The following is a 27,673-nucleotide window of genomic DNA, read 5'->3' as shown; positions in this document are numbered from 1 at the left end:
TACTGTATTCAGCAATGAATGAGGCTATGAATTAGATTCCCTGCCTGGGCATAGTCAGAAAAGCAGCTGTAAAGTCTCTGTTTGTTGTCTTAACTCAAGCTGACCCACACCTCAAGTTTCCTGGCTGAATACGGCCACTGGCTTGGCTTTGCAAAGCATCAGCTCTGCCTGCCCTTCTCTAGGCTCGAGCACTGCTGGGCAGCAACAGCTTCCAGAAGTTGTCGACAACGCTTCTGTTCAATGGGACCAGAAGACACTGTTCATAGTAGGTTGGGCTATGTCTCAGTTCCCTTGCCTTGGCAGGAGGGGGAGAAGGCACTCCAAGCTACTCTCAGGTTCCCAAACAGGCTCCGTTTGGTAGGGGCCAGGAGTGACTCTCAGCCTTGGCTATGAATTAATCCTCCCATCCATGCATAGCATGGGGACCCTCCACGCCCAGTATTGGCTTTTGTCTGGGATTAGCTCTGCCTGCCCACCTCTGGGCTAGAGAACCACTGGGCCACAAATCTTCCAGGAATTGTTGCCAGCCTTTCTGGTCCTAAGGGTCCAGAAGACCCTGTCCACAGTAGGTATGGCTATGATTACTCCTTGCCTAGGCATGAGTAAACCAGGCTTTTAGGGCTGGCAAAACCCTTGTTTGAGGAGCCAAATTAGGCAGATCTGCACCCTGCTGAGATCCCTGGTTAGAGTGTGCCCCCACCATGGTTCTACAGATGAGCAAAGCTATGGTTGTGAATACGATTTGGGCACTGCAGGTATGAAATCAATCTGCCAAGGTCCCTGTGCTGGTAGTTGCAAGCTCCTCTCCTCTCCTCTGTCGCAGTCAGATTCCCTGTAGTGCAAGATCAGAATAGGAGTTCCCACAAAGTGACCTCAATGCTGGGAGAGATGGCTGTCTTCTGTGGGTTGTCTTTTCCCACTGGAGGAACTGGAGGCTCAGGGGAGGCCTCTCTGTGTGGTGCTTCGCTGGCCTGGAAGAGGGGTAATGTGGTCAATGTGCAGCCACTTTTCTTACCTTCTCATGCAATCTGTCTTGGTTGCTGAGGTGCAGGGAGGTATCTCAGCCTCACCCTCACATTCTAGGATTCGCTCAGTGGTGTCTTGTTCTTGAATTGTTAGTTGTTCTTCTTTTGATGTGGGAGCAAAGTCAGGAGTGACCTATTTTATCATCTTGGTAACCTGAGTTTTCACTTGTACAATTTTTGGCAGGATGTCTAGGCTCAATAAACATTTCTAAACATTGTCTAGGCTCAAAACATTTTGTTTTGTTTGTTTGTTTTGTTTCTTAATTCTACATATATGGGAGATCATATGGTATTTCTTTCTAGGTCTGACTTACGTTACTAGTATAATACCCTTTAGAACCACCGATATTGTTGCAAGTGGCAAAATCTCATTCTTTTTTATGACTAATATTCCATTGTATGTATATCGTGTGTGTGTATATATATATGTATATACATATATGTATTTACACATATTTATTCATCTGTTGGTAGACACTTAGGTTACTTCCATATCTTGGCTACTATAAATAATACTGCAATGAACACTAGAATGCATACATCTTTTTAATTTTTTTTGTTTTCTTTGGGTAAATTCCTGGAAGTAGAATTGCTGAATCATATTATAGTTCTATTTTTAATTTTTTAAAGAATCTCCATACTGTTTTCCATAGGGGCTACACCAGTGTCACTATGGTTTCTTTTTCTCCATATTCTCACCAGTATCTGTTCTTGGTCGTCTTTTTGATGATAGCCATTCTGTTAGCCATTGTGGTTTTGATTTTCATGTCTCTGATGATTAGTGATGTCAGCTATCTTTTCATGTGTCTGTTGGCCATTTGTATGTTTTCTTTGGAAAAATGTCTATTAAGGTTCTGTGACAATTTTTAATTGGGTTGTTTGTTTTTTTGATATTGAGTTGTATGAGTTCTTCATATGTTTTGGATATTAACCCCTTATCAGATATATGGTTTCAAAATATCTTCTTCCATTCAGTAGACTATCTTTTTGTTTTGTTGATATTTAACTTCACTGTGCAAAAGCTTTTTAGTTTGATGTGGTATCATTTGCTAAGTTTTGCAAGAAACCCTTGCCTAAGGAAACATATCCAAAAAATATTGTTAAGATCAGTGTCAAAGAGCTTACTACCTATGTTTTCTTCTAGGAACTTTATGGTTTCTGGTCTTACATTTAAGTCTTTAACCCATTTTGATTTTCTTTTAGTATATTGTGTGTGAACGTAGTCCAGTTTGATTCTTTTGTATGTAGTTTCCATTTTCCAACACTATTGAAGAGACTGTCTTTTTCTCCATTGTATATTCTTGCCTCCTTTTTTGTAGATTAATGGACTGTACAAGTGTGCGTTCATTCCTGGGCTTTCCATTTCTATTCTGTTCTGTTGATCTATATGTCTGTTTTTGTGCTGGTACAATACTGTTTAATGATTTTTTTTTCTGAGTGATCTGTCCATTGATGTAAGTGGAGTGTTGAAGTTCCATAGTATTATCTTGTTACTGTCAGTTTCTCTATGTCTGTTAATATTTGCTGTATGTATTTAGGTGCTCCTATCTTGGTGCATATATAGTTACAATTCTTACATCTTCTTGATTGATTCCTTGATCATTATGTAATGTCCTTCTTTGTCTCTTGTTACAGTTTTTATTTTAAAGTCTATTTTGTCTAATATAAGTATCAGTACCTCAACTTTCTTTTTGTTTTCATTTGTATGGAATATCTATTTCTATCCCCTCATTTTCAGTCTGTGTATATCTTTAGATGTGAAGTGAGTCTCTTGTAAATAGCATATGTATGGGTCTTGTTTTCGTATCTCTTCAGCCACTCTATGTCTTTTGATAGGCACATTTAGTCTATTTATATTTAAAATAATTGACAGGTATGTATTTGTTTTCAATTTTTTAGTTATTTTGGGGTTGATTTTGTAGTTCAGTTTTGTTCCATTCTTTTTCTTTATTCTCTTTTCTTGTGATTTGATAACTGTCTTTCACATTATCTTTGGATTTATTTCTTTTTTGTGTGCTTGTATAGGTTTTTGGTTTGTGGTAACCTTGAGGTTCATATTTAATAACCTATTTTTATTTACATGACTATTTTAAGTTGCTGATCTCTTAAGTACAAATGCATTTTAACAACCCTGAATTTTTACTCCCCACCCCCCCAACATTTACTGCTTTTGACAGCATATTTTACATCTTTTCTTTTTGTATATCCCTTAACTACTTGCTGTGGCTGTAGATAGTTTCACTCCTTGTGTTTTTTAACACTATTAGCTTTATACATGGTTGATCTATTACTGTAAATCAAGTGGTTGATATACTATTGTATATTTGCCTTTACCAATGAGATTCTTCATTTCATAGTTTTCATATCTCTAGTGGTGGTCTTTGTTTTTCTGCCTAGAGTAGTCCATTTAACATTTTCTTATAATGCTGGATTAGTGGTGCTGAACTCTTTTAGTTTTGCTTGTCTGTAAAAGTATTTATCTGTCCTTCAAATCTGAATAATAGCCTTTCTGAGTAGATTATTCTTTTTGTTTTTTAGTACACGGACCTCTCAGTGTTGTGGCCTCTCCCGTTGCGGAGCACAGGCTCTGGATGCGTAGGCTCAGCGGCCATGGCTCACGGGCCCAGCCGCTCCGCGGCATGTGGGATCTTCCCGGACCGGGGCACGAACCCACGTCCTCTGTATCGGCAGGTGGACTCTCTACCACTGCGCCACCAGAGAAGTCCCCTAGATTATTCTTGATTGTGGGTTTTTCCGCTCATCCCCTTGACTGTATTGTGACACTCCCTCTGGATTGCAAAGTTTCTGCTGAAAAGTCAGCTGATAGTATTATGGAAGTTCCCTTGTATGTAATTAGTCTTTTTTTGTTTTTTCTGCTTTTAAGATTCTTCACCTTTAATTTTTGCAATTTTATTTATAATTTTTCTTAGTGTTGACCTCTTTGGATTCGTTTGTTTGGGAATCTTTGTGCCTCCTGGACCTGGGCATCAGTTTCCTTTTTCAGGTTAGGGAATTTTCAGATATTATTTCTTAAAATAAATTCTCTTACTCTTTCTCTCTCCCTTCTCCTTCTCAGACATCTATAAAGCAAATGTTGGTATGCTTGATGTTGTCCCAGAGGTCTCTTCAACTGTCATCAATTTTTAAAATTCGTTTTTCTTTTCTTTCTCTGCAGCCTGGGTGATTTACACTACTCTGTCTTCTAGTTCACTGATGCACTCTTCTATATTATCTAATCTGTTGTATTTTAAATTTCAATTATTGTATTTTTCAGCTCTGTTTTGTTCTTTATATTTTCTACCTGTTGAAATTCTCATTGTGTTCATTCATTCTTCTTTTGAGATTTTTGAGGATCTTTATGATCATCACCTTGAACTCTTCATTGGGTAGATTGCTTATTTCTACTTCATTTAGTTCTTTGCCTGAGGTTTTTTCCTTCTTCCTTTGTTTGGAACACATTCTTTTCATTTTGCTGAATTTTGTGGTTATTTCTGTGTATTAGGTAGGTCTGTTTTGTTTCATGATTTTGTAGAATTGTCCTTATGTAGGAGACATCCTATGGGGCCCAGCAGAATACTCCCCTGCAGTCACCAAAGCTATATGCTCTAGTGGTGCTCCATATTTAGGCTGCATGAATCCTTCTGTTGTGGCGGGACTGACTACTGTAAGCATGCTGGTAGGAAGGCCTTAGCCTGGTTGGCTGCTAGGTTCTTCCTCATGTGGTGTCTGCTGACCCACTGGTGGATGGGGCTGGCTCCCAGGGCCGCTGACCATAGACCCCAAGGGTGTCCCATGGATGGTGCTATCCAGTTGTTGGGTGGGCTTGGGTCCCTGCAAGGCTGTCTGCATGGCTCAAGTTTTCCTGGTGCTGGTGTGTCTCACTGGTAGGTGGTGCCTATCCTGGGGTGGTTGGCTGTGGGACCCATGGTTGGTGCTGGCCCACTGATGGGCCGGTAAGCCCTTAATGCTAACAAGCTAGAAGGAGGACTCCACTATGCCTCTTTCTTGCATTGGCGTTCTTGGATAGAACAAGCTCACATAAATGGCTGCTGCCAGTGTCTATGACCTCAAAGGAAGTCCCAGTTGATTCCTGCTTCTCTGGGAGGTTCTTCCAGCATCAGCAAGTAGATCTGACCAGCTCTATTCAGATTACTTCCTCTGTACTAGGACTTGGAGTGATTTTGTACACACCATTTAAGAGAGGCGACTGTTTCCTACAGCCCTCCAGCTTTCCTATATACAAGCCCTGCTGACTTTCAAAGCTAGATGTTTTAGGGGCTGGCCTTCCTGGTGCAGGAGCCCCAGGCTGCAGAACCCAATGTGGGGCTCAGACCTCTTGCCCCTTGTGGGGAACCTCTGCAATTGTGATTACCATCCTCTTTGTGGGTTGCATACCCAGGGGCATGGATCTTGAGTATACTGTGTCTCTTCCCTTTCTACCCAACTTGTTGTGTTTATTTCTTTTTATCTTTAGTTGTGGAAAATATTTTCTGCTAGTCTTTAGGGCATTCTCATATGGTTGCTCTATAAATAGTTGTAATTTTTTTGTGCCCCTGGGAGAAGGTGAGCTCAGGATCTTCCTACTCTGCCATTTTGGCCACACATCTCAAGAAAATATTATTGATATCTGAAAAAAATCACATATGACAACCCAGTTATTTCACACACATCCAACAATATATTAAAATTCAGTAGATTTCAATTCAAACCTTACTGAATGGTTGTTTTACTTAGGCAAAATTCCATCAGTTATGGCAGTAAAAATATTGGTACCTGACTTTACATTATAAGTGATGCTGTCCTAAACATAATTTCATTTGTTTCTCCCAAAGGTCTTGGGAAAAGTGCATCATCTACATTTATATATGAAGAAAGTAAGGCTCAGAGACTTGGTCAGCCTCCCAGAGAGAGCAAATAGTAGGGCTAGGATTTGAACCCTAGGTTTTGGATTTAGTGTTTTCAGTATCTTCATTATCATCATCATCAGTGCAACAACCATACCAAAACTTTTTGAGTAGTTATCAAGCCTTTTATAGGTCCTAAGTACTTTGCTAAACAGTTTCCATTAATCCTTACCTATCTTTAAAAACAAAAAGATGTCATTTATTACATGCTAATTGTGTCTGGCATAGTGCCTGACACTTGACATATACACTTATTTAACCTTAACAATAACCCCACGCAACAGAAGGCAGACAAATAACTTCCCTAAAGTGTGTCTTAGATAAGGCAGATTATCAGTACTTTTATATCTGAGTCCTCGACCTAAGAGTGTTGTATGAAGAGATATGGTATATATCCCCTAGGCATGGCCCTTAAGGAGAAGAAGTCATTAGTAGCTGTGGAGCAGTGTTAGGTTGCAGAGACTATAGGGTCCCTGAACTGGGTGGAGAATGGAGCAACACTAACTATTTTTTTCTCATTCATGCTGAGAATCACTATAAACTATGGAACTCAGTTCTGAAAGCAGCAGTCAGTACTGAAACACCAGGGGATAGGAACTTCCTTGTTGAGGACTTTGATATTAACTCTAAGGAATGCAGTTGTAATGGAATTTTAAGCAACAGTACTAAAATAAAAGAAAATTCATGATGGGATGATTCTGATACAATTTAATCATTCTTGGGAGTGGGAAGGAGGTAAGTGCCTTCTACATTTATGGTTCATGAAGAATGCTGAGACACCTCATGGTAATTCATACGAATAATTGCAGACAGGTGATTCTTTAAAAGAACTTTATGAACATAAAGTGTGAGATAAAAAATTAACCCCCACAGAAGGAACACATATAAACAGTGCCTATATAGATGCATAAATCTTTAACAGAATACTAGCAAACTGAATCCAGCACATAAAAAGTATTATAGAATATGACCAAGTGGACTTTATTACAGGGATGCAAGGTTGAATTAACATCAAAAATATCGTTTAATGTAGTACACCACATCAGTAAAGGACAAAAATCAATAAATGCAAAAAAAAAAAGCTTTTGAAAGAATCTAACATTCTTTCATGATTAAAAAAATTCAAGGAACTAAGAGTAGAAGGGAACTTCTCAAACTTTTTTTAATCTATGGAAAAAAAATCCATTGTTAATATCACACCTAATGGTGAAAAAGACTCAGTACTTTTCCCTAAAATCAGGAACAAGACAAAGATATTCACCCTTGACACTTTCATCCAACATTGTACTGAAGGTTCTAGATAGAGCAATTAGGTTTAAAAAAAAAAAAAAGAAAGAAAGAAAAAGAAAAGCAACCAAATTAGGATGGAAGAAATAGAATTATCTATTTTTAGTTTCAAAGATGACACAATTTGCAGACAACATGATCTTGTATATGGAAAGTCCTAAGGAGTTCACTAAAAAGATATTAGAACAATAAAAGAATTCAGCAGAATTTCAAGGTACTATCAATATACAAAAATCACTTGTATTTATATATATCATATAAAACTGAACAACCTGAAAATAAAGTAAAAGTGATTCCATTTTTCATAGCATCAAAAATAATAAAATAGGAAAAAATTTAACAAAAGTAGTGCTATTCTTGAGCACTGAAAACTACAAAACTATTGAAAAAAATTAAAGAAGACCTAAATAAATGGAAAGACATTTGTGTTCATGGATTGCAAGACAATATTGTTATAATGGGAATACTCCCTGTAGTGGGCTAAATTGTGGCCCCCTCAAGAGACGTGTCCTCTTTCCAATTCCTGGAACCTCTGAATGTTACCTTAGTCAGAAAAGGAGTCTTTGCACTTATTATTAAAGATCTTGATAGATGTTCTTAGAAGAGTGAGGCAGAGGAGGCTTGATACAGATTGAAGAAGAGACAATGTGACCACAGAAGCAGAGATTGTTGTGATGTGGCCACCAGTCAAAGAATGCCAGTAGCCACCAGTAGCTGGAAGAGACAAAGAACAGATTATTCCTAGAGCCTCCAGAGAGAATGTGACCCTGCTGACGCCTTGTTTTAGAATTCTGGCTTTCAGAACTGAGAGAGAATTGATTTTTATACTTTCAAGCCACCACGTTTGTGGTGATTTGTTACAGCAGATACAGGAAATCAATACACACTACAAATTTATCTACAGATTCAGCACCATCCCTGTTAAAATCCCAGCTGACATTTTGGCAGAAATTGAGAAGCCGATTCTAAAGCTCATATGAAAATACAAGAGACCCAGAATAGTCAAAACAATCTTGAAAATAAAAGAGCAAAGTTTGAAGACTCATACTTCATGATTACTATAAACTTATAGTACTCAAGACAGTATGGTTCTAGCATAAGGATAGGGATATAGATCAGTGGAATAGAATTGGGAGTCCAGAAATAAACTCTTACATTTACAATCAATTGATTTTAGACAAAGTTTCCAAAATGTTTCAGTGGAGAAAGGATAGTCTTTTCAACAAATGGTGCTGGGACAGCTGAATATCTACATGTACAGTAATGCATTTGGACCACTACCTCACACCATACGTACAAAAATTAATTCAAAATGCATCATAGATTAAATGGAAGAGTTAAAACTTAACATCCTTTGAAGGAAACATAAGAGTAAATGTTTGTGACCCTGAGTTAGGTCATGGCTTCTTATATATGACACCAAGACTTCGGTGACAGAAAAAATGAATTGGGCTTCATCAAAATTAAAGACTTATGTGCTTCAAAGGACACCATCAGGAAAGTAAGAAAGACAACCTCCAGAATGGGAGAAAACATGTCTAATTCATACATTTAATAAGGTACTGGTATCCAGAACACATAAAGTACATTTATAACACAATAATACAAAGACAGCCTAATTAAAACATGGGCAAAGAATCTGACTTGAATTACCCCAAGGAATATATGCAAATGGGCAATAAGCACGTGAAAATGATGCTCAACATCACTAGTCATTAGAGAAATGCAAATCGAAACCACAGTAAGATACCACTTTATACTGATTATCATGTCTAGAATCAAAGGACAGACAGCAACAAGTGTTGGTGAGGATGTGGAGAAATTGGAATCCATATAAATTGCTGGTGGGAATGTAAAGTGGTGTAGCCACTGTGGAAAACAATTTATCAGTTCTCAAAAGTTAAATGGAGTTACCATATGATCCAGAAATTCCACTCCTAGGTATATACTCAAGAGAACTGAAAACATTTGTTTATTTAAAAACTTGTACATGAATGTTCATAACAACATTCTTCTTAATAGCCCTCAAATAGAAACAACCCAGATGACCGTGAGTTGACGAATAAACAAAATGTGGTATATCCTTACAGTGGAATATGTTATAATTTGGCCACAAAAATAGACGAACCTTTAAAACATTATGCCAAAGGAAAGAAACCCGTTCCAAAAGACCACATACTACACGATTTTATTTATATGAATTGTTCAGCATAGGCAGATCTATAAAGACAAAGTAAATTAGTGTTTGCTTAGGGCTACGGGGTGGGGTTGAAATTTGGGAGAAATGGGAAGTGAATCTGTATGAGGTTTCTTCTTAGAATTATGAAAATGTTCTAAAGTGGTGGTTATGGTTGCACAATTCTGTGAATATACTGAAAATCTTTGAGTTGTGCCATTTAAACAGTGAATTGTATGGTACATGAACTATATTGCAATGAAGTTGTTAAAAAATCAAACAATTGCAATATAACCAAAACCTAATAATAGCTCCTTCTAAGAAAAGCATCCTTGGTAGATTCTCTAACCTTTTTTCTTTTTGTGTAGAGTCCTCAAGGAAAAGGCTGCTGTAAAAAGAAAGATAGGGAGGGAGAGAAGAAGGAAGAAAGAAAAGAGGGAAGGAAGGAAGGAGCTACTGTTTTATTTGAATTTAGGTATAGAACCTCAAAAGTATATAGGTTATCATCATAAATTAGTGAAGCATTCAGAATTTTAAGACAGACCTATGAGTCAGATCTTCTTTCTCTATCAATCTTCATGTATATGTATATATTCCTTTGTGTGTGTGTATCTCTCTGTGTGTATTTTAAACAAAGTATTACATTAAGTAGTAATTAGGTACGACACACACTTTGGTTACAGTTTCTTGGTTCTCTGATGAAGTTTTTCTCTAACCATGGAATTGTTTCAGAGTTTGAGAAGAAGACTTAAGAATGCTTCCTCTTTCCTCACTTCCATTATATCTTGAGAGTTCATGATCAAGGATGTGTAAATATGGCTTGTCCTCCCTCACCCTATAGCACCCAAATGATGGACAGCCATGATGTCTAATTATAACTTTATCATTAACGTTAGGGCACTTTGTATGGGCTTATTCTGTTCTCTTACAGAGAAATTACAAAGTAAAAGTAAGTAAAAATTCTCATCACATTATGCAAGATGAAGACTAGAGAAGAGAAAATCTGTTTGATTTCCTTTTTTTATAACCTGTAGAAGTTATCTTGTTACATCAGAACAGTCTACCTTTTCCTGTACCATGCTCTCATAGGGTCAGTAAAGTAATTCCACAAGATTCATAGATGAAGGAAATATTGTTCATAGGATTGCCCACTGGTCCTTAAAGGAGCTACCTTTTCTGTTCCTAGGAATACTAACACCTAACAAGCTCAATTTCGTGCTTCGTTATACTGCTGAGAGTGTATTTTCAACATCAAGAACCTGGGGATCAGTCCCATGAATAAATCCTTGGTTAATCAGTGCTCTAAATCACATGTGCCCAGAGAAACCTGACTTTACCTCAAATTCTCTGCACTAGAATTACTGGCTTCCATATAAACATAGTTTCAACTTACAGTAGATTTGCTTCTGCTTCTTACTCTCTTTTTCATTGCCTCTATTCAGTACAAGCATATCACATGCTCACATGTTGGCATGTACACATATGTACAAAAGACAAATTCCTGATTTTCAGATATTTTTGACTACCAGATGTTGCTGTACTTGCCACAGACACTAATATCTTAAACCTAGAGAGAATATTGGCGACTGCACTAAAGCTACCAGACTATTAAGCTTGAGTGTCCACTGTCCTCCAAGAACCAGTCAGAAGTAGCCATCTGGCCTCTTATCTATATTTTCCTTTTCTAACTCCTTGAGTGTAAAGCAGCTCATGTTTCAGTGATTTAATAGCTCCTACAGCTGCTAGCCAGAACATCTGCACAAGTCCTCCCACCCCTACTAAACTTTAACCCTACCAGTTTTCCAGCACATTGATCCTGATATATTCTCTCTAACCATCTTCCCTTTCCTTTGTGCACTCCTGCATCTACCTAGCTCATGTTTATAATGTTGATCAATTCACTCCTGAATTCCCAAGCTTTCTGTCCTTTTGTTCTACCCTCAAAAGAAATAAGTGCTTGAGGAACCCAGTGATGTGTCATTTCTGGATCTGTACTCTTGTTAAAATTAAAAGTCTGATTTAGGAGATCCAGGGTGGGACTGAGGTTCTGTATTTTAACAAGTCCCCAGGGGAGGTCACAGAACACACTTTGAATCTCAAGGATGTAGATCAGCACTTTGGGAAAGATTCAAATAGGATAGGTAGGTACAGCTCTAACATCAGTCCCCTCTTCAGTTGGGCCTACATCACTGCCTAACTTCTGTTATTTCTGTGTAGAAACTCACCTTTCTAGCATTCTGCATATGTTCTCTAAAAGCTTCTCCACAATCCCTTTTCTGTCCCCAACTTTTTTTTTTTTGAGTCAGTCACTCTTCCTGTACCTCTGAAAAGAGTGGTCCTCAACCTGTTGCACCTTAGGATCACCTGGGAAAATTAAAAAAAATATTCCTCTATCACACTCCAGAACAAGAAAGTCAGCATATCCAAGATAGGTGTCATTTTAGAAACTCACCTGGTTATTCCAAAGTTGCAACCAGGTTTGAGATTCTCTGATCTAAAATGTAATCAACTACCATCTACCAAGTATTAAAATTGTGTGCAGCCACACTCATGCTTCAGTTCCTTCCTATCTAGTAAGGCCAGTTTCTCCATGTGTGCTCTTATTCATATTCTCTCCCACTTTCTCAGCAGTCATGCATTATTATTTCTTACACATTACTAGGTATCTGCCATCTTGAAATATGGAAACAAAACTTTTAATGTGTGAGCTATTAATGATTAGGAGTGAGATATTTTTTAAAATGTTGAAAATCACTTAAGAGATTAGACAGTTTTGTTTCTAGCTGATTGTGATCTTATAATGATTTCATTAAAGTTAAAAACAGAGTAACTTAATATTAAATTGAAAGTTGCATTTTTCAACTTTCAGTTTGGCACTGGGTAGATAAATTCTATGGGTTGGACATGTTTGTTTTCAGTGGTGTTGGCTAGTTCAGCCTAGTTCTCATTGTGTAGTGCCCATTGTAGCATTCTCTGTAGATAAGGACACATACTGTTTTTAGCACAATATTACATCCCACTCTTTGCGTTTACTGGAGGGGAGAGTAGGTTAGACACTTAGATTCAACTAACCATCTTTATAGAAGTCCTTTATGTTATGTAAAACAGTCTCATCGTGCGTAGGTTGGAGAATGTTCAGAAAAGAGCAATATTTATCTATTTTTATATAGAGAGAGAATTTCAGAAAACAGTATGCTATTTAAATTCCACCAGATATTTAGAGCTTTGTGCTATAGAACAGATATACAGGACTCTTTTTGAAGTTATTCATTTTTGGGTAAGGTATATAAGTGCCCAAGGGTGAGTATGCCTACATAAACAGAAAATATGCAGGGACTGGAGTTCTCTTTTAAAGTAGCTTTACCTTTCAGCAGCAGCTGGAATCTTTTTAATGTCAGAAGGAAGCATATCAGAAAAGAAGTTGGGTATTGCCATCCTGGGTTCTTGAAATAGAAGCTGTGCTGAACTGGCTAATAATTTTGCTACAGCAATTTAATGAAACTCAGGGGAAAGTAAAAACTTTCAGAGGAGACTCTCCAATACTAGGACTTCTCACAGTGGTAGCATATTCCCCGCTCCCCACAGGACACTGAATTCATGGTCTTGCTATTACAAAAATTTAAATTGCTTCTGATTTGAGAAGAACTTCTAATGAATTTAAGTGAACAATGAGGGGAGTCAGTGATAAGCCACCCACATGAGTTTTGGGCAAATGCCTGCTCTGAATAAATTCTTAATCAAGAATGAGTAACAATATCTTTCTTCCTACACGGAGCTTACTCAAAGTAATTGCAACACAAATGGAGATAGACATAGTATTCAAGTGGGGAAGAAGGGCATAATTTGAAAAGAAATGTTTTTTCCACAGGAAAATGGAGTAAATTTCAGAGTGAGTTTGTGCCCTTAAGAAAATGAACTGAAAATGTGTTTTATGAAGTGATATAATAGATGATATAACAAGAAAATAGTCTGAGATACAAAAAGGAGCAGACTTATAGAAGAGACTTGAAAATAGACAAGGAAGGAAATATCTAAGAGAAAACATAAAATAAATCACTGAATTAACAACTGCTTTAGAAACATTGGTAAACTCAAAATACAGATGATGAATGTAAGCTTATGATATGTTCACCAAACCCTGAGGAAAAACATAGACATTAAGTCTGAGAGACGGTTGATGAGTACTGTCACCAGAAGAATATGATGAGTTTGATTTTTGAATACCGAGTTTGTGATGTCTGTAGAATGCTTATGGTTGATCAGCCAGTAGGCAAAAGAATATGAGAGGAACTTTATATACTGTGAGTAGCTAAAGCAATCTTGAAAAGAAGAAGAAAGCTGGAGGCATCACATTTTCTGATTTCAAACTATATTACAAAACTATAATAATCGAAACAGTACCACACTGGCATATAAAAGAGAACACTGGCAAAAGACAGTAGAATGGTAGTTGCCAGGGGTTGGGGTTTGAGAGGAAGTGAAGAGATGTTGGACAAGGGCTATGAACTTTCAGATACAAGATGAATAAATTCTGAGAATCTAATGTACAACATGGTGACTATAGTTAATAATACTGTATTGTATACTTGAAATTTGTTAAGAGAGTAAATCTGACACAAAGATCAATGGAACAGAACAGAGAGGCCAGAAATAAACCCCCACATATATGGTCAACAAATCTTTGGCAAGCACACTAAGAACAGACAGTGAGGAAAGAATAATTATTGATAGTTTCTGCAGTAAATGGTGTTGGGAAAACTGGATATCTATATGCTAAAGAATGAAACTGGACTCCTATCTTATGCCACTCACAAAAATTAACCCAAAATGTATTAAAGACTTAAATGTAATATTCAAAACCATAAAACTCGTAGAAGAAAGCACAGGGAAAAGGCTCCTTGATGTTGATCTTGACGATGATTTTTTGGAAATTACATCAAAACACAGGTGACAAAAGGAAAAATAAACAAATGAAATGATAACAAATTAAAAAATCTTTACTGCAAAGGAAACATTCAAGAAAATGAAAAGAGAAACTATGGAATGGGAGAAAATATTTGCAAACCATGTATCATATAAGGAATTAATACCTAAAATATACAGTGAATACATATAACTCAGTATCAAAAAACCAAAAGTGATCTGATTTAAAAATGGGCAAAGACCTGAATAGATACTTTCCCAAAGAACACATACAAATGGCTAACAGGTACTACAAAAGATGCTCAACATCACCAATCATCAGGGAACTGCAAATCAAAATCACAGTGACTTATCACCTCACACCTACCTCAGGATGGCAACTTCCAAAAAAAATAAGAGATAATAAATGTTGGCAAGGATGTGGAAAAAAAGGATCCCTCTTACACTGTGGTTAAAAATATGAATTGGTGCAGCCACTGTGGAAAACAGTATGAAGTTTCCTCAAAAAATAAAAAATAGAACTACCACATGATCTAGCAATTTCACTTTTGGATATATATCCAAAGGAAATGAAATCAGTTGATATTTGTACTCCCAAGTTCACTGAGCATTATTCATAGTAGCCAAGGCATGGAAACAACCACATTTCTGCCAATGGATGAATGGATAGAGAAAATGTAATACACACACACACACACAAACATAAGAATATGATTCACGCTTACAAAGAAAGAAGTCCTGATATTCGAGACAATATGGGTGAATCTGGAGGGCATCATGCTAAGTAAAATAATCCAGACAAAGATAAACAAATACTGCATAGTAGCACTTATGTGGGATCTTAAAAAAAATGTGAATTAATGGCAAAAGAGAACAGAATGGTGGTTGCCAGGGGTTGGGGTTTGAGAGGAAATGTAGAGATGTAGGACAAGGGCTACAAACTTTCAGATACAAGATGAATAAATTCTGAGAATCTAATGTACAATATGGTGACTATAGTTAATACTGAATTGTATACTTGAAAGTTGTTGAGAGTAAATCTTTATTCTGACCACAGAAATAAAAAGGGTGACTATGTGAGGTGATGGATGTGTTAATTAACTTGATTATGGGAATCACTGCATAATACATATGTGTATCAACTCATCACGTCATACACTTTAAATATATATATATATACTATTATTTGTCAAATATACCTTAATAAACCTGAGGAAAAAGACAAAAAATATCCTTTTAAAATCTCAAAAGAAATAAAATGATTTGTGTCAAATAGATGAATGAAGAGAAGAGAGCTGAGCAAACCACAGAGAACCCATGATTTTGGTGGTAGACGTAGGAAGAGAAGCTGTTAAAAGAGAATGAAAGAGGCAGCCAGAGTTATAGTAGGAAATGTGAGGAGGAGATGCTATTGTAGAAGCCACAGGAATAAAACATTCCAAGAATAACAGCAGGTTTAGCAGTGTCAGATCCTGTGGAGAGTTCAAAAAAGATGAGAATTTTACAGAGGTCTTTGGATTGGCAAGAAAGAAGCCATTGGTGTATTCTATATGCTTGAAATTTGTGAGAAAGAGTTGGAAGCTCTGCACAGTAGTGAGTTGCTGCTTTCTATAGAAGAAGTCTGTTTTTTTCTTTTCTTGGTGAGACATCTAAATGTAAAATTTGAGGGGTGGGGGCAGAAAGAGAAGGATAGAAATTATTGCTTAAAAATGAACTCTAGCGTCTAGTAAACATGGAAAAATAAATTTAACATTTACTTGTAACAATTTTCTCATATTTCTATATATTTTATGTGGATTCTGTTCTTCTACCATCATGAAAATCTTTTGTGGTAAACATTTGGGTTGAGAAAACAGGCTCAGTTTGTCATTATTTGTTTAGGGAGAGGCAGAACTGAGACTTCAGTACTGTTTCCATTAGGTGATATTTTGTCCTGCCAATTTCCCAGAAAACAACAGGAGAAGTCAATGTGATGCTTTTACTGCAGCATATACGGAAAATGTAAGAAAAATGACACTGTTGACTTATTGTATGAAGAAGAAATGAAAACAGAAATAGTGATTTTTTAAATAGATATTTATTGGCGTATAAGTGCTTCGCAATACTGTGTTAGTTTCTGTTGCACAACAAAGAGAATCAGCCATATGCATACACATGTCCCCATATCCCCTCCCTCTTGAGCCTCCCTCCCACCCCCCCATCCCACCCCTCTAGGTCATCACAAAGCACCAAGCCCATCTCCCTGTGCTATGCGGCTGCTTCCCACCAGCCAACTATTTTACATTCGCTAGTGTATATATGTCGATACTACTCTCACTTTGCCCTCCCACCCCACGTCCTCAAGTCCATTTTCTATGTCTACCTCTTTATTCCTGCCCTGCAACTAGGCTCATCAATACCATTTTTTTTAGATTCCATATATATGTATTAGTCTACGGTATTTGTTTTTGTCTTTCTGACTTACTTCACTCTGTATGACAGACTCTAGGTCAATCCACCTTGCTACAAATAACTCAATTTCATTTCTTTTTATGGCTGAGTAATATCACATTGTATATATGTGACAGATCTTCTTCATCCATTCATCTGTTGATGGACATTTAGGTTGGTTCCATGTCCTGGCTATTGTAAATAGTGCTGCAATGAACATTGTGGTACATGTCTATTTTTGAATTATGGTTTTCTCAAAGTATATGCCCAGTAGTGGGATTGCTGGGTCATATGGTAGCTCTATTTTTAGTTTTTTAAGGAACCTCCATACTGTTCTCCATAGTGGCTGTATCAGTTTACATTCCCACCAACAGTGCAGGAGGGTTCCCTTTTCACCACACCCTTTCCAGCATTTATTGTTTCTAAAGATTTTGATAATGGCCATTCTGACCAGCTTGAGGTGATACCTCATTGTAGTTTTGATTTTCACTTTTCTAATAATTAGTGATGTTGAGCATCTTCATGTGCCTCTTGGCCATCTGTATGTCTTCCTTGGTGAAATGTCTATTTAGGTCTTCTGCCCATTTTTTAACTGGATTGTTTGTTTTTTTGATATTGAGCTCCATGAGCTATTTGTATATTTTGGAGATTAATCCTTTGTCATTTCATTTGAAAATATTTTCTCCCATTCTGAGGGTTGTCTTTCTGTCTTGTTTATGTTTCCTTTGCTGTGCAAAAGCAAATAGTGTTAGTATCTGTTGAAAGAAATTGTTGCATTTTTTCCTACTGTGGAAAGAAAAGGATGCTCACTCTCTTGCTGTCTTTTTCTATTTTTAGATCTCTCGCTTTGTCTCCCCTGCCCCCTTCCTTTCTGCCTCTCTCCTTCCTCCTACTACAGGCATATTCCATTCATAATATTAGATTTTCAATTTGTAAGTTAGCTAAAAACATTATGTAATTTTAAAAAATGGATATAAAAGAAGCAAATATGTAAATTATTTCTCTAGGTTTCAGATCAGACAAGGTGCTAACAAACTGGAGATGATGAAGAAAAGTGTCTACCAAATGCCTATTTGAGTGATCTAAAACTTTCATTATCAAATGGTGATCATGTTATATATCCCATTAACAAAATTTTGTTCTTAACAAAACCGATCAATAAACCAACAAATAACAGACAGACAAAACTGGAAGAACTTTTAGATATTTTATGTTTAAAAAGGATAAATTATAAGCTATTTTAAGGTATCTCAGTGTTATGGATACTACTTCACCAAATAATTCTGTCCATATTATTTTTTTTTCTGACAAGCAGATCATGATGAAGGTGTTTTGAGATGTGGTTTTTGTTTGCGTGGTTGACTCACTAGCTTCTTTTTGACAAATTTGTCAAATCTGTGATTAAATGTGGGCTTCAGGGAAATTGTAAATTGCTATAGCTCTTGGGTCTTAAAAGAAACCTGCAAGTAGTTGAACTGAAGAATGTAAACTCCAGGAATGTTGTATATCTGCTTTAACACATCTGGTTCACTATTTTTTCAACAATCATGTTTGTGAACTAATTTAATATCATGTTATTTGTGACAATTTTTCCCCTGGTGAATAACTAAAACAATAATGTAGTCATTAGTAAAGTGAATGTGTTGATTTATCAAATCTTTGTAGCCATAGTGTGTTATACAACAACAGTACTATTAAGTGTTGTTGTAGAATAAAAGTGATCAGAACAAAAAAATAAAAATGCCAATTTGATAAAATCATTTCTGGGACCAACATATACCAATAACCAGCTTACTCAGCATGATGGAATATACTTTCTGATTTTAAGCTATTCTTTCTTGTATTACTCCTAAAGTAATAAATTCATGTGATTTTTTAAACAGGCTTAGACACATAAAAAGGTTGAGCTCCCAACCTATCTTGAAGTTAGGAAGAAGTTGGAAATCACATCTATTTGACATCATTATAAGTCCAGGGCCTTTACAGTATGACAGGCATTGTATAATTCTCCAAAATTACCCAGCTCTGCAGTTAAGAGTTAACGCTTAAATCTAAAACGCTCCTAAAACTTAATTTTACATTCTCTTTATAGTAGGCAGGAAGGAGTAGACCAATGTCTGGATATAGAATCTCAGGATTCTATAGAAGACATTCCCACATCGGGTAGGATCATGAAGTATGTATGGTTCTAATGCTGTTTTGGTTTTGCACATAATATCCAGTAAGACACTAGTGATAACAGATTACATGTCGGAATTCAACCTAAGAGAACCATTAGGATTTTTAACAAGGAACTGGCTAAAGCAATTGTGGATGCTGGCTAAGCAAAAATGGAATCTATAGGGGAGGCAGTCAGGAAAGGAAGATGATGAGCAAGCAGGCTAGAACTCCAAAAGCATAAGCTGAAGCTTGGAGTCTCCATGAATCCTAAGGTCTGTGAACAAGTGTGTATGAATTACAAGTTGGACAACTACTTTTCAAATACTTCATCTTTCCTACTTATAGATTTTATTATGTTTTCCTTAATAAATTCTGAGTGAAACTTGTTGCAATACATAGGCTTTAAAATGCATTGTTGGTATATTATGGCTACATTGGAAATGCAGCAAATAAATTTGTGAAATTAGACATTTGGCATAAAGGACATGTATGCTGGCTCCCACAAGAATGTGACTCTGTGCATCTACTATATTGGGTGTAACTATTGCCTTCTGGGTCAATAGTGGATGGTCCTAAAGAAAGGTCATTGAAATCTTTGAGAAAGTAGGCAGCAGGGGGTGGTGGGCAAATTTGTACTGTGAGTAGGAAAATTATAATGTAACATTAAAGTGAGTATGGGAAAAGAACTCAGGGTTTCTGCTTCCTTGGCTTATTTCTATTCCCTATCCCAATGCTAAAGGAAGCACGTCAATTCTGAACTAGTATACTATGAGTTAAGATATTAGAATGCTTTCAAAACTACAAAGTGTTAAAAAGGACTAATATTTAAAATTAGGAAAAGAGAGGCTGTGATTTTCAAAGAAAAAAAAGACCTATTTGGAGGTTGAAAGAAAAGTCACACTTAAATACTTAAGCTTTAACTTTCCATCAGTTTAAAGAGATAGACATTTTTATTAGCATTTGGAAAGTGTGTTGAAAATAGTTAAAAGTGGATGATCCCAGGACAGTATCAGATGTGAATAGTCCAAAAGCATTTCTGCCAGAGTATTAGAAGCTAAATAGAGATTGCACATTTGTGTAGCCCAGTCAAATTTATAAAGGAAATGTTTTATATGAGTATTTCTGCTTTGAAGCTAAAAAATATGTATTTTGAAATTAAAAATTTAAGCCCACATTAAGAAATATTTGTATTAACTATGTTTTAGTAATTTTATGTACAATATTAGGATTAAAGAGAAGTTTAGATGGATGTATCCATAAGCAGATTACCAGGATGTTAAGTGGGGTCTAAAAGATGATTTATGGAGTCTATTCATATGCAAAGTCATGACTCATTTACTAGTACAAATGATTCACATGTTATTTCAAATCCTACTTTTAGAGTTTCAGTAAAGCAGTAAGATAAGTTTTGATATGTTCTTGAATGAGATGGCCTGAAACCTTTTGAACATAATACAGGGGTGCTTTAAAATCAGTGTTTTTCACCTATGTTTATGTGCTTCTATAGGAGATTAATTACATTTGTTACTTAACCCTTAAAGAGGAAGAATATCTGGTTGCAATAATGGCTAAGACATAACGTTTCCAAAGAAAGTAATCATTCATATATTAGTTAAAGGAGCTTTGAAAAGTCCCTGTATGAATTCAATTAAACTTGATAATTTTTTATTTCATGCCTATTATTTACCAGGCAGCATTCTAAACTCTGGAAATTAAAGATGATTACCATTTAGACATTTTAAAGAGTTCTTTGTCAAATAGGGAAGGTAAGCACGAAACTGAAAAAATTGCAATGTAGTGTGGTAAATCCTCTAACAAAGACATTGATAAGCTACAGCATTCAAGAGGAGTAAACTGAGATGGGCAGGAAAGAAGATTTGAATAGGGAGGCATGTTCATAATAGAAATGTTCCAGCCTTACATACTCATTGTTGATGGGTCCTGTGTGTGCTGCAAGGAATGAAATAGCAATGATTTTTTCCTGCATTTCAGTTTGGTTAACACATGTGACCTTGTTTTCCTTGATAGAAATAAAAATGTTTGTTTTATCCATGAGCAACTTGTACCTTGGAGTTAAAGTTAAGGCTAACTTTATCTTTATTCCATTTATGAAAATCTGTATCTACTTAGTAATAGCATCGACTGTTAAACAGTGACCTCTTATATGTGATAGATTTCTTGACCTTCTTGTCCCAGCTAAGCAGTGAAATGATGCTTATCATATGAAATAGAAATAATAGCCATAATATATAATATTTATCATGTGCTTATTTTGTGTGAGGCTCTTTGCAATTCACTTTTTATGTTGCCTTATTTCCTCCCCATAAGAATTCTTCAAAGTAGATAAAAATGTTATTTCCATTTCCCAGATGAGGAAACAGAAGTAGAATGGTTATTAAATTTATCTAAAGCCTCACACTTAAGAAGTGATGTCATTGGGATTGAAGCTCAGGTTTACCTGTTAACAAGGCCTGTGTCCTTAGCCACTTTACTAGATTTAATATAAATGAACTCTGAAGCAGAAGACGAAGTATGGACAAAAAGGAAAACTTTAACATAAAGTCTTGTGAAAATGACTGTACTACCCAAAGCAATCTACAGATTCAGTGCAATCCCAATCAAACTACCAATGGCATTTTTCACAGAACTAGAACAAAAAAATTCACAATTTGTATGGAAACACAAAAGACCCCGAAGAGCCAAAGCAATCTTGAGAAAGAAAAATGGAGCTGGAAGAATCAGGATCCCTGACTTCAGACTATACTACAAAGCTACATTAAGCAAGACAGTATGGTCCTGGCACAAAAACAGAAATATAGACCAGTGGAACAGGATAGAAAGCCCAGAGATTAACCCACACACAAATGGTCACCTTATCTTTGATAAAGGAGGCAAGAATATACAATGGAGAAGAGACAGCCTCTTCAATAAGTGGTGCTGGGAAAACTGGACAGCTACATGTAAAAGAATGAAATTACAACACTCCCTAACACCATACACAAAAATAAACCCAAAATGGATTGAAGTCCTAACTGTAAGGCCATACACTATGAACCTCTTAGAGGAAAACATAGGCGGAACACTCTATGACATAAATCACAGCAAGATCCTTTTTGACCCACCTCCTAGAGAAATGGAAATAAAAAAAAAAATAAACAAATGGAACCTAATGAAACTTAAAAACTTTTACACAGGAAAGGAAACCATAAATAAGACGAAAAGATGAAAACCCTCAGAATGGGAGAAAATATTTGCAAATGAAGCAACTAACAAAGGATTAATCTCCAAAATATACAAGCAGCTCATGCAGCTCAATATCAAAAAAACAATCCAGTCAAAAAATGGGCAGAAGACCTAAATAGACATTTCTCCAAAGAAGATATACAGATTGCCAACAAACACATGAAAGGATGCTCAACATCTCTAATCATTAGAGAAATGCAAATCAAACTACAATAAGGTATCACCTCACACGGGTCAGAATGGCCATCATCAAAAAATCTAGAAACAATAAATGCTGGAGAGGGTGTGGAGAAAAGGGAATCCTCTTGCACTGTTGGTGGGAATGTAAATTGATACAGCCACTATGGAGAACAGTATGGAGATTCCTTAAAAAACTAAAAATAGAACTACCATATGACCCAGCAATCCCACTACTGGGCATATGCCCTGAGAAAACCATAATTCAAAAAGGGTCACATACCACAATGTTTACTGCAGCTCTATTTACAATAGCCAGGACATGGAAATGACCTAAATGTCTATCAACAGGTGAATGGATAAAGAAGATGTGGCACATATATACAATAGAATATTACTCAGCCATAAAAAGAAACAAAATTGAGTTATTTATAGTGAGGTGGATGGACCTAGAGACTGTCATACAGAGTGAAGTAAGTCAGAAAGAGAAAAACAAGTACTGTATGCTAACACATATATATGATATCTAAAAAAAAAAAGGTTCTGAACGACCTAGGGGCAGGACAGGAATGAAGATGCAGCCGTAGAGAATGGACTTGAGGACATGGGGAGGGGGAAGGGGAAGCTGGGACAAAGTGAGAGAGTGGCATGGACATATATACACTACCAAATGTAAAATAGATAGCTAGTGGGAAGCAGCTGCATAGCACGGGGAGATCATCTCGGTGCTTTGTGACCACTTAGAGGGGTGGGGTAGAGAGAGTGGGAGGGAGATACAAGAGAGAAGAGATATGGGGAAATATGTATACATATAGCTGGTTCACTTTGTTATACAACAGCAGCTAACACAATATTGTAAAGCAATTATACTCCAATAAAGATGTTAAAAAAAATATGTAAAGTCTCTAATTTAACAAGACTCATGGAATTAAAAAAATAAGAATGAAAAAAAGCCAAAAAACTTGAATTTCAAAGAAAATGCTTCTCTCCCCCCAAAACATTCCCTTGTATTTATATTGTATTTTCTTTGTTTAGCTTTTTAGAACTTTATGTAATTGCCATTGATTCTCCCATTATCTGTGTCATATGAGGACATAGGGAGTATTGTTTTTAGTGGCCCATAGATTGAAAAGCACTTTTCAAATTTCTCTAAATGGAGAGAAAACCAAGACTTAGTTCTAATATTCTTGGCTTTGGTCCACATTTATTTCCATTATTCTATTTTCAGAAGAAAATTCTAAACAATATTTGTCATCTCTCTAACCCATTGTGATGACAAATTGGTTTGGAGAAAAATATTTATTCTGTATTCTAATACATTTGGATAAGAAAGATAAGCTAAACATTTCTCTATAATGGTATTAATATTTAAATTGAATTTCATGTCATTTCATCAAAATTTTAACTGAAGTAAAAATAGATGTTTTTATGCCCTTAGCATTATTTTGCCTTTTGTACCTTTTTTTCTTTACTTATATTGAAAATGCTCAAAGCCTCCTCTGGTTTAGTCTTCTGCATTCAGTCAGTTAGATGGTGTTCCTGTTTTGCAGATAAAACCACCGAGGACCTAGAGGTGGAGAAATTTTGCCAAGGTCCTACAACTTGCCAAGTAGTCATGGGGCTTTATCATCAGTCTGCATTTTCCAAAGTTCCAGGAAGCCATTTCCCCACAGAAAATTAAGTTAAAATGTAGAAAACACTCTGGCTTTATGTAATATGATTTTTACAAAGAAAATACACATTTCTTTCCAATACTATACAGAGAAATTGTTCTATAACAATTAATTTTAACTAGCACTAAATTTGAAAATAATTGTTAGCTCCACTTCTAGGAGGAATATCACATTGATTTTTTGTAAAAACTGGCATTTAGCACTCTTCATACTAGACTGTATGACATATTATCAAGCAGCTCAACCTCAGCTGTGGATAAAGTGGGGTTCTTTTCCTGTGGATTTTGGCAAAGTCAAATTCTGTCTGTAAGGTTTGTTTCTTCTATTCATGAGACACAACACTGCTGCTGTATAAATTGTTTACTATATAACCCTCTGAACTGACTATAAAAGTAATTGTATACTGGGCAACCAAATATAATTTTTGGAAAAACAAATACAGAATGGGCCCTGGAGGGATAAAACTTTAGTGGACTATACCCAGGATGTTTTGAATGATGGAGACTGGGGATGTAGTGGACATCTGTTGTTTTTGCCTGATTAGTATCCACTCTCTGGTTTTCTCATAACAACAACTTGATTTTCTTTGGGGAACTATCTTACTCAGTTCTGACTCAAATCCAAGTCAGACCTTCCAAACCTTTTTAATGTGCATTTTCCCTGGGGATTTTTTGGGGAAACTGTTGGAAAACGAAAGCTGTCCTTCTGCTGGGGTGGCTGATCTAGATGGATGAAAGCCTGGCCGTCATTCTACGACATGTGGAGACCATTCTGAGAAAGAAGTCAACACAGAGGCAAGCTGAACCAAGAGATGGAAAGAGAAAGGTTTCTGACATCAGTGGATGCACTGGTTCATCCATGCTTGAAGCCAGTTCACGTGTTGGCTAAAATTCCTTTGTGCTTAAGCCAGATAAAGTTGGGTTTCTCTACTTGATGATAGAATTCTATTTCATGTAAAACTTCATGGGGGTGACTATGGTGATTCCAGATAATTTACCGATTTTAGAGCAAGTAGCTTTCGGTTCTAGGTAACGATGGAAACGTCAGTGTTCATCAGCCTAATTCTGGAAAATATCCTGCCTCATTAACTGTGGAATTCTTTGTACTGGAGTGGGCTTAGAGACAGTGTCAGATATCCAGACACAGAAGGTAGGTTTCAGTTTCTGTGGCAAGGGTAAAGGCCCTCTATTCCCCAAACTACCCCATCTATTCATTAGTCTTTGCACTTTAAAATTATTTGGACCTTCATAATTTAAGAAAATATTCAATGTGCAGAGATAGTGCACTGACTTAAATCATACATGACAAATAGGATGTCAGCTACCTTACTATTTGTAATACTTTTTCATGTGTATTATCTGCACAAGCCCACACCATAACCTGGTGAGGGGAGTCTTACCTACCTTTCATGGGTTAGGCATCTAAGAAGTCAAATGATTTCTTCAAGTTTATGTTGCTAATAAAATTCATTTTCTGACTATTTAAGATTCCTCCTCCCCACCCTCACCCCCCATTATAAGAAACCTGACACAAGCATGGCTACTGGGATTAGAGGAGAAGCTTTGGGCAATGAATTCTTGATTTTGTAGGAAATCGATGCCTCGAAATGAGGAAAGCTCTTAGAAAGCAAGGCTGAGTATTGCAAAGACAGCATTATCAATTTCCTAAACTTACCAGGACCAGCCATGACCCAAATGGATTTCTGAGGGTGAGGATTTAGGATATGTGGGGTTAGAATTTAAATGTCTATATAAGTTCTCTTTTAGACGGCTATCAAGCCATCCTTCAGCTTTCAAGATAATTATTATACTTCTTACAGTCATGTGAAATCTTTCTGTTTACATTTTCTAGACTCTAGAGTTGAGAAATTTTGTCCTTTACAATGCCTTTTAATAACTGTAGAAATAGGAAAAATCAAATCATATTTGTTGAAATTTTATGAGCTTCTCAGAGACAATTTTCTGATGTGTACTCCACTCCAAAATCAGGATCTGTTTGTGACAGGGAAGGAACATAATGGCAACAACGTCGTGCCTTTTATGTAGGATGATTATAATAATTAGTGCCAGTCAACAGAGATAGCTCTCCTGGGGGAGAAGCTCTTGGAGATTCTGTTGCCTGAGAATTTGTACTAGCAAATTTAGGTCTCTGTAAAATGAAATGCACCTGTGTTAGGTATATGCAGGTATTTTCACATCGATCATAGTATGGTAGCTACTGTTACTCCATCTGCAGCATATGCCCCGTGTGGTTTTCCTCAATTAGACAAAGTTGGAACACAAGGGAGAGATAATAGTGAATGAAAATGTCTTCCACATTTCCTTTCAGGTAACATTTAGGTATTTTGCAGTATTACTTTGATGATCGTGTACAGTATAACTTCTGAGAGACTTTAAAATGATCCATTTGTGGCTCATAATAAATTTGGGTGAAATTTTACTGTCATTCTTCCCAATAGAATGCAGTTAAGAATATGCTTGAAAATGTGCAGGTACTTTGAAAAGCAGGAAATAAGTTTCCTGTTTAGATAGAAACTTATGATGAGGTTGGGAATTTGAATAGGTTAGTGGGAAAGGTGTGGGATCATTTTATATCTATTTAGTCTCATATTAAGCTCCATTTTAAATCTTTGTAAGATGGCTCATTGATCTGCAGTGGGGTTGAATGGGAGTTATTTTTTATATATATAAGAAAAAAAAGACCTAAAATAAAATTCGGAGTTTTAGAAGCAGCAAATCAGAATTTGAGACCCATTATGGCAATCATTAGCTGGGTAAACAGGGCCAAAATAGGTTATTCTTTGAGGACCAACCTTTACATCTACAAACCGAGGGGGTACAAATAGATGATCTTTCAAATTCCTTCCAACGTGAATATCTATATTTCTATGAGTAAAAGAAGGAAGAGGCGACTTGTCAATCATAGTTTATAAAGGACCTATAGGAATAGAGTGCAAGACCAGAGGAATGAGTGACTTTTTTTCTTTCATTGTTATTGCGGAAGCATTTGGGAGATTTTAACTCCCACACTGTGTTTTTAATAGATGAGCTAGATGTATGTTATCTATTTATAAAAAGTCATGATGATGTCTTAAACCACCAATAAACAAACTACGTTTAAAGGTTAATAATAATGACCTAATTTTACTGAGTGCTTAGCGTATTCCAGACCTGTCTAGGTGCTTTGCTGCATTATCACATTTACTATCACAACAAATCTATGAGATTAAAAAAAAAAATTTTTTTTTTGCAGTACACGGGTTTCTCACTGTTGTGGCCTCTCCCGTTGCGGAGCACAGGCTCTGGACGCGCAGGCTCAGTGGCCATGGCTCACGGGCCCAGCCGCTCCGCGGCATGTGGGATCTTCCCAGACCGGGGCACGAACCCGTGTCCCCTGCATCGGCAGGCAGACTCTCAACCACTCTGCCACCAGGGAAGCCCAAGATACAGCAACTATTAATGCCCCCATGGACTTGGACAAAAATATGAAAGAAAAAGTATTCATGACTCTCTCCTACCCCTTGCCTTGTTAGGAGGAAGATCTTTTTGTTTCTTTGTTTTTTGTTTCGTTTAGGCATCATCTAGCTTAAAATGCAAACAAAACCAAAAACAAGAAAGGTGGTAGACTGAGTCATATTTAAGGACTTTTCTCCTGGACAAGATGGCTTAGTTTATA

This window comes from Monodon monoceros, unplaced genomic scaffold (genome assembly GCF_005190385.1).
Source record: "Monodon monoceros isolate NGI ecotype Baffin Bay Population unplaced genomic scaffold, NGI_Narwhal_1 Super_Scaffold_11, whole genome shotgun sequence".
In the NCBI taxonomy this organism is placed as follows: Eukaryota; Metazoa; Chordata; class Mammalia; order Artiodactyla; family Monodontidae; genus Monodon; species Monodon monoceros.
This window is presented reverse-complemented; position numbering follows the sequence as displayed.